Genomic DNA, 8,028 nt, shown 5'->3' with positions numbered 1-8,028 from the left:
TTCAATTTCTTTTATTTTCAAACCGCCCCCAATTTATTATTTTTAAAAGCGCACCCAATTACGGTTTGTATTTAATATTTTTATTTAATTTATTTACGGTTTTGCCATTTTTCTAAGATTTACTAGGGAGCATTTTTGCACAGCACTCATAAATTATGGTGTAGGCTTGTTATACACCTAATATTTATCACGTGTCATTTCACTTAATTCTAATTTTTTTACTTGAAAATGTAACATTTAATGGGAAAGTTAGGGGAGTGTAGTCATACTTGGATTTGAGAGGATTTTAAAAGACTTTAAAACCCTAGTGTAGTCAATTAAAAGATTTTAAAGGATTTTAGAATCCATTAAAATCTAGGTGTAGTCAATTAAAAGATTTTAGAATCCATTCAAATATAGGTGTAGTCAATTAAAAGATTTTAAAGGATTTTAGAATCCATCCAAATCTAAGTGTATTAAAAAAATTCAGATTTTAAAGTATTTTAAAAAGTTGTGGATTTTGTGGGATTTGAAAGCAAAAACTATATATAACCAAAACTAAAAAGAATCCAACCTCACCCCCTAGGATTTCAAATCCTTCCCCCCTCCCCACAATCCACCACAATCCATTCAAATTCTTTAAAATCCATATGAATTTTGTAATAGTCTTTAATCATCTTAAATGTCACAACCCGTCCCAGAAATGTACATTATTTTGTTATCGTTGATGTGAAAAGACTAAAATGCCCTTGAGCGTTTGTGGCATTGTGGGACTATGTGTGGTTGAGGACCATTATGTTAAGTTCCTATTATTTTGGACCCAATTGGAAGTAAGGACAATGGGTTGTTTTGATTGGTGACCCAAAAATTTGGACGACACATCATGTCTCTCTCTCTCTCACTCTCTTGTGCTCTCTCTTCTCTCTCTCTCGGTTTCACTCTCTCTCATTCGAAATGGTACGGATAAACACCCAAGACCCTTGAAACTTCACGGATCGTGGCCAAAATTAGTACCATTGTGATCGTGAGGACCATACGAGTTCAAAGGTACCCAGTTCAGGTAAGAACCCGTTCGATATCGCGTTGAAACTTCAAGCTCCGAGTTTAGCACTATTTATGAACTTTTAAATGGTTATGTTTTAGGACAATCCAAGCTCATAGCGAGCTTAGTGAGGTCCCAAGGAAGCTCGGAGTGCTTCGTTTGAAGGTTTTTTATGTCGGGATCGTGTGGACGAAGTTTGACCGATTTTCTTAGAATTCTCCGGTGAGATCATGTGACTTTTAGAGCTTTAAATTAGTATGATCGTGTTCTACAAGTTAAGAGCTTCATTTTGGTATAAATTTCGTGAAAAATGGTGCAAAAACGAGTGAGAAAAAGGCAGTTACAGGTCTGCCCAGAATTCGGTGCCAGCGACACTATTTCGGCGTCTGGAGGTTGAAGATAATGCGCGTGTTGGGCGCGTGAGGCCGTGCCCTCCCCGGCGCGTGGGGGCGCGTGAGCCACCTAAAAATTTATCTAAAAATATCACGATGTTCGTGAGGTTGTGTAGGCCACGTTGGTATATTTAAATACCAAAATTGAGCAATGTATGAGAAGTTATTAGCTAGTTTTGCTGATGTGCTTTAAAATAACGTTTTTATAGTTAATTCGCATATAGGTAAGACTTATCCCGAGGACGAGCGTATCCACATGCGACTCGGGGGCTACGACCCTTCGACATACCAGTGAGTGGGCTTTTGTTTTCAGTATATACTTATATACTTGATATATTTCCCAGAAATGCATTTTTAGGAAAGTATGCTTTGAAATAATATGTCAAATGCTTTTATATTCTGAATATGCATTTCATGGTTGCATATACATATAAATGTGGTGCTGTGGAGGCACATGTAAGTTCAGGTAAGTTATGTTTGGTTATATGAATCATCGATGATGTGTTATGTGATTGAATAAGGTTGAGCTCACAAAACTGCACCTAGGGTGATTGTGATTTAGCCAGAGATGTGAAGTACAGGCCTATTTATTTACATCACCTCATGCACTATATGCTCATATTGGATCCAACTTAAGTGCACAGTCTTGTCGTACAGATCTTATTTATGGCTCCGACTCGTAGGTGACTAGCGATTTATCGCCCCGCTATTATGAGAGAATAGAATTGAGCATAACTGTATTTCACCCAATCTTATCGTACAGACCCTTTCTAGGGGTTCCGACTTATGTGCAGTATATTGCCGTATAGGTCATTGTAGTGACTCCGGCTAAATTTACTTTTGAGCTATGAATTCAGCTATACAGACCACCTCAGGGGTTCCCGCTAACATATCATATTTATATGAACTTATTCTTACCTGAATTGCTTACTCTGTCATATCTTGGCATGACATATATATGCTTATGATTATGTGAAGTATGATTTGAATTGATATATTTTCATATTCATTAATGTATATGCTTATATTCTGATTCTGGGAAAAATTATACATGTTTTACAGCGAGGGGTTAGATATGTTGATAAATGAAATGGTTTTGTAAAACATTTGTTTTTGCCCACTCACGTTTTCTATTTTGCGCCCCTCCAGGTTCTAAGTAAGCTTGATGTCGGTGGTTCGGGATCGTTGGCAATTCTAACCTATTTGAATAATAGTAGGACATTCCTGGTACTGTGTAACTAGTACTTGTCTTACTGGACTGCACCTAAACTTATTATGCTCTGATTAGGAGTGTTTACGGTTGAAACTAACTCCTATCACTTCCTGTTAGTAGTGCACTCTAGAAATGTGGTTTTTAATTATTCATATATTTGCTATCTTTATTGCTTCCGCATTGTGCACATGGCTACGTCACTCTCACGTGACGGCCAGGATGCCTTGACCTCGGTCGGGGTGTGTCATTAAATCCTATCAAATCTATCACTTTTAAAATCCTTTAAAATCTTAATTTGACTACACCCCCTTAACTATTCGGTGAAATGACACGTAACAAATGATAAGGTGTATAGTAAGCTTACACCATAGTTTATGGTTGTGAGCAAACATGATCCTCTTTTCTACTTTTTTTTAGCAGTGGTTACTAATTTTGTAATCAAAATTAAAATAAGAAGTTAAATTTCAATTACGGATTATTTATGTATTTTTTTACTAGTGAAAACTAAAAATAATTATGAATAAGAAATTATAAGTTTGTCCAATATTGTAGACATCGAAATTTCGGTAAATAAATGTTGACCGATAAATCAAAGTTTCAACGCTCATGTATTACATAAATTTTACACGTAGCGTGTGACTCAACGAAAATTGAAATGAGTTGGAAAAGTCATCAAATAGGACACGTGTCAACACCTGGCAGAAACGACTTATTTCATCTGGGATATTATATTCAAAATTAGGCCTTGGAAAATTCTATAAATACAAGCCCATTTCATTCATTTGAGGGAAGGATTTCATATGGCACCTTGAAGCTCTGAAGCCCTGAAACTCCGAAACTCTCAAGCATCCAGGTTCCCGAAGAATCAAGAAAGCCTTCTTCGTTCTTCGTTCATCGTTCTTCCAAGATCAAGCCCCAACGGCCCTTGAAGAACTTCCACCAATTCAAGATCAAGCCCCGACGGCCCTTGAAGAAAGCATAATCGTTCATCATCTGTTCATCCTAAGACCAAGCCCCAACGGCCCTCTGGATCAACAAACGTCGACAAATCTACACATCCAACCGTTCTTCAAGATCAAGCCCAAAAGCCCTTGAAGATCCGTTCATCCCTAGATCAAGCCCCAACAGCCCTTTGGATCAACGACATCAACAAATCCACACATCCAACCATTCTTCAAGATCAAGCCCAAAAGCCCTTGAAGATCCATCCATCAACTGTTCATCAAGATCAAGCCCCAATGGCTCCTTGAAGATCCGCTCAAATCCACCTTCAAAGATCAAGCCCACGACCCTTTGAAGAAACTTCCAACTGTTCATCCAAGATCAAGCCTTGACGGCCCTTGGATCAACAAAATATCCACAAATCAGCACCTTACGGAGATCGAATCAGAGGATCAAATTTGAGAGAGATTGTAACCCAAAATCATCAAACACAAATATTTGTTTGTGCACGTTGTTCTTGTCTCTTTCGTTTCAGGAATTTTCCGTGTTCACAAATTGGCACGCCCAGTGGGACAATCTCTGCCTCTCATCTCTTTCTCCGTTCAAGAAATTCAAGCGCGCTTCCAAAATTAATGGCATCAAGGAAGGCTCAAACTGTTCCCGCAACCGGCGCAAAGAACAAAAGCGTCCTCGTCGCAACTGGTGTCACTTTGGGCATCACGACTCGAAGCATGGCAAGAGCTACTTCTGCCGCCTCTTTCACCTCTGCATCAACTCTGCCAAGGGAACAAAAACACCCAAGGCACGAGCCTTTGATCACCTTAGCCTCACTAAGGGCACCAAGGGGGGAAAGCCCAAGGAAATACTCCGAATCCATGCTCTCCGATGCCGATTCAAGCGACAGTTCAGCCATGCAAGTCATGACTATTGGAGCAACTTCAATCGATGAGCAGCTGGCTCAAATGAATGAAGGAATCGCAAGGTTAACCCGAACTGTGGAAGAAAAAGACTTGCAAATTGCAGCACTAGTCAACCGATTGGAGGCGCAAGACGGCGATAAACCCGACCCAGAGGATGATCCACTAAAGGGAGGAGCTGACGGAGACGAAGAACCCCCGGTGAAGAAAATCGATGGGAAGCCGAAACCAGACCAAGCAGCGGCACTCATGGGATCTCTTTCTATCCAGCAGCTGCAGGAGATGATCACCAATACCATCAAGGCACAGTACGAAGGGAGCTCACATACCTCCTTGTTCTACTCGAAGCCCTATTCCAAGAAGATTGATGCCCTAAGGATGCCAAGGGGTTATCAACCACCAAAGTTCATGCAGTTTGATGGAAAAGGAAACCCAAAACAGCACGTTGCACATTTCTTCGAAACTTGCAACAACGCGGGGACGGAGGGAGACTACCTCGCCAAGCAGTTTGTGCGCTCGCTGAAAGGAAATGCCTTTGAGTGGTACACGGACCTAGAGCCTTAGTCCATCAACAGTTGGGAGCAATTAGAGCGGGAATTCCTCAACCGCTTCTACAGCACCCGCCGCACTGTGAGCATGCTAGAGCTAACGAGCACAAAGCAGTGGAAGGACGAGCCAGTCATTGACTACATCAACAGGTGGCGCACTCTAAGCCTCGACTGTAAAGACAGGCTCTCGGAAACCTCTTTAATCGAGATGTGCATCCAAGGCATGAAATGGGGTTTGCAATACATCCTTCAAGGCATTAAACCACGGATTTTCGAGGAATTGGCCACCCGTGCCCATGACATGGAGTTAAGCATCGCCCATCATGGGAAGAAAGAACCGATCGCCGACTACAAGAACGACAAAGTTCTTGGGCCAAAGGTGGAGAAGGCTACGTGGAAATCCACCAAAGAAGCAATGACAGTCAACACAGCTCCCGTCAAAATCCCTACACGAGGCAAGGTGATTCAAGCCGAAGGCTTTCGTGATCAAGAGATGCGTAGACGCACTTTGAAGGAGCTTGAGGAGAAAACTTATCCATTCCCCGACTCTGATGTGGTTGCCATGTTAGAAGACCTGTTGGACAAGAAGGTGATCAGTTTGCCTGAGTGCAGACGGCCGGAAGAGATGAATCGTACCGACAACCCAAGATACTGTAAATTCCACCGCTTCATCAGTCATCCAACGGAAAAGTGCTTCGTATTGAAAAATCTCATCCTGAAGCTAGCACAACAAGGGGAAATCGAGCTTGACCTCGAAGACACGGCCGCGGCACACACTACTACTATTGTGTTTGAATCACTCGATCCTGTGCATCTCTGAAGCATGCATGACCATTCCCGTCAATGTTCAAGTCACATGGCACCTCCTACACAACCATCACCGGGGGCAAGCAACCAAGATGCATCTACTGGTGATAAGAAAGGGTGGACATCGGTGACCTACAAAAAAACGAGGAAGCCAAAACTGTGAGCTCAATGAGCACTCAACGGCTTGAAGCCTGAAAACCTTGAGTTCCTCCTCAAACAGAAGGAGCCCATCTTCAACCACTCACTCGTCATCAACATCTGGGTCCATCTTCACTTGACTCCAAACTGATGAGCTTGCTGTGCAAGGAGCTTTGCTTCTTCTTCTTCCAGGCCCAAGCCCGACTCTCAGAATCCAATCCACTCAACTTGCAGCTTGCCTCAGGCCTGTCCCTTCAAAACATGGGTCACAGCCCATTCTTCTAGCCCAAGTTCTTCGTCAAACATCTTCACTAAAAGGAAGACCTCCAGTTGCAATTCGACAGATCTCTACCGTCCATTCTCTCGCCAACGGTCCGATTCCTAACCCAAACACCACTGTCGTGAAGTGTGCGAGAGACGAAGGCGAAGGGGCCGATTCTGTAAATCCCAAATCCGAAAGTTCAATTCGCAGGTTCTAACCCCTTCCTCGAAATCTCGGACCCACCTATTCCGATTTCTCCTATAAGCAGTTCAGTTCAAATTTTCACATACATCGCCGATATCTCAAATCCTACGACCTCCGGCGCACGATAGCACTCACTACAAAACCCTTACTCTCCTCAATCCCTCTGAACCAGTGCCAGCTCTCAGATCGGTGATAGTCTACGCACCAGCGCAGTTTACTACCGAATTGTGGATCTAGACCGGACTGATCTAGATCCGCACACGATTGCAGTCGTATCGATGGAAGAGGACGGCGAGATCCAGTCACCGGCGTCGGGAGGAAGCCGATCACCGGCGTCGACGAGGCAGAACGGTCGAATTACGGTGACGGTGGCGGTGCCGCCGGCGCAGGTTCCAGCGTCGAACCGACCCACGACCTGGACCTCATCAATTGGAATGCTCAAAAGACTCCAAACCGTAGCCTTGTACACATCTCTGCTATCCGGTTCAATCCCTGAAGAAATTGGAAACTACAGCGAGCTGTAGAACCTGTACTTGTACCAGTACTCCATCACCAGTCCAATCCCAAAGCGAATTGGAGAGCTCGGAAAACTTCAAGAGTCTGTTGCTGTGGCAGAACAACTTGGTTGGTTCAATCCCAAGTAAGCTTGGAAGCTGCAGGGAGGTCACAGTCATGGATTTCTCCGAAAATCTTCTGACAGGCCAGATACCGAAAAGTTTTGGGTGAGCTTTCAAATCTTCAAGAGCTTCAGATTGAGTGTCAATCAGTTATCAGCTTACAGGCAACATTCCTGAGAGTCTCTCATAATGTCAGAATCTTCAGGGTCTTGATCTTCCTTACAACAACCTATTTGGTTCAATACCAAGAAATGTTTTCGGATTGCAAAATCTCACCAAGCTGCTGCTGCTGCTTTCCAATGATTTATCTGGCTTTATATCGCCGGATATAGGAAACTGCACGAACCTGTACAGGTTAAGGTTGAATCATAACCGGCTTTCAGGTACTGTTCCATTGGAGATTGGCAACTTGAAGAGCTTAAATTTTGTTGATTTGAGCAACAACCGCCTCGTTGGAGAAATCCCTCCATCGATATCAGGATGTCAGAACCTCGAGTATCTTGATCTTCATTCAAATGGGATCACCGGCTCTGTCCCTGGCACTCTGCCTAAAAGCCTGCAGTTTGTTGACATCTCTGACAATAGGCTCACCGGCCAGCTTCCTCACAGCATTGGATCATTAACCGAATTGACAAAACTCAATCTCGAGAAGAATCAGCTCTCTGGAAGCATCCATGCTGAGATCCTTTCTTGCAATAAGCCCCAACCGCTACACATGGTGCGCACACCCGGAACAAGTGGACCTCTACGCCAGTTGCATGACCTCCCCAAGACACCATCTCCTCCATCGCCGAGGTCGTCCCTACCTTGCTCCTGGGTTGTCACACATTGAGCCAGGTGGTCTCTCATTCCACGACGGATTCAACACACTCCACAACCTGCAAGGTGATGTTGTTGCTACAGATGTCATTGAATTCAGCCAACAGCGTGATACTGTTGACGGGACGACTACAATGGTTACCACGAA

The sequence above is a fragment of the Malus domestica genome, chromosome 17, assembly GCF_042453785.1.
Source record: "Malus domestica chromosome 17, GDT2T_hap1".
Classification (NCBI taxonomy): domain Eukaryota; kingdom Viridiplantae; phylum Streptophyta; class Magnoliopsida; order Rosales; family Rosaceae; genus Malus; species Malus domestica.
The sequence above is the reverse complement of the archived record's forward strand: the minus strand, read 5'-3'. Positions refer to the sequence as shown.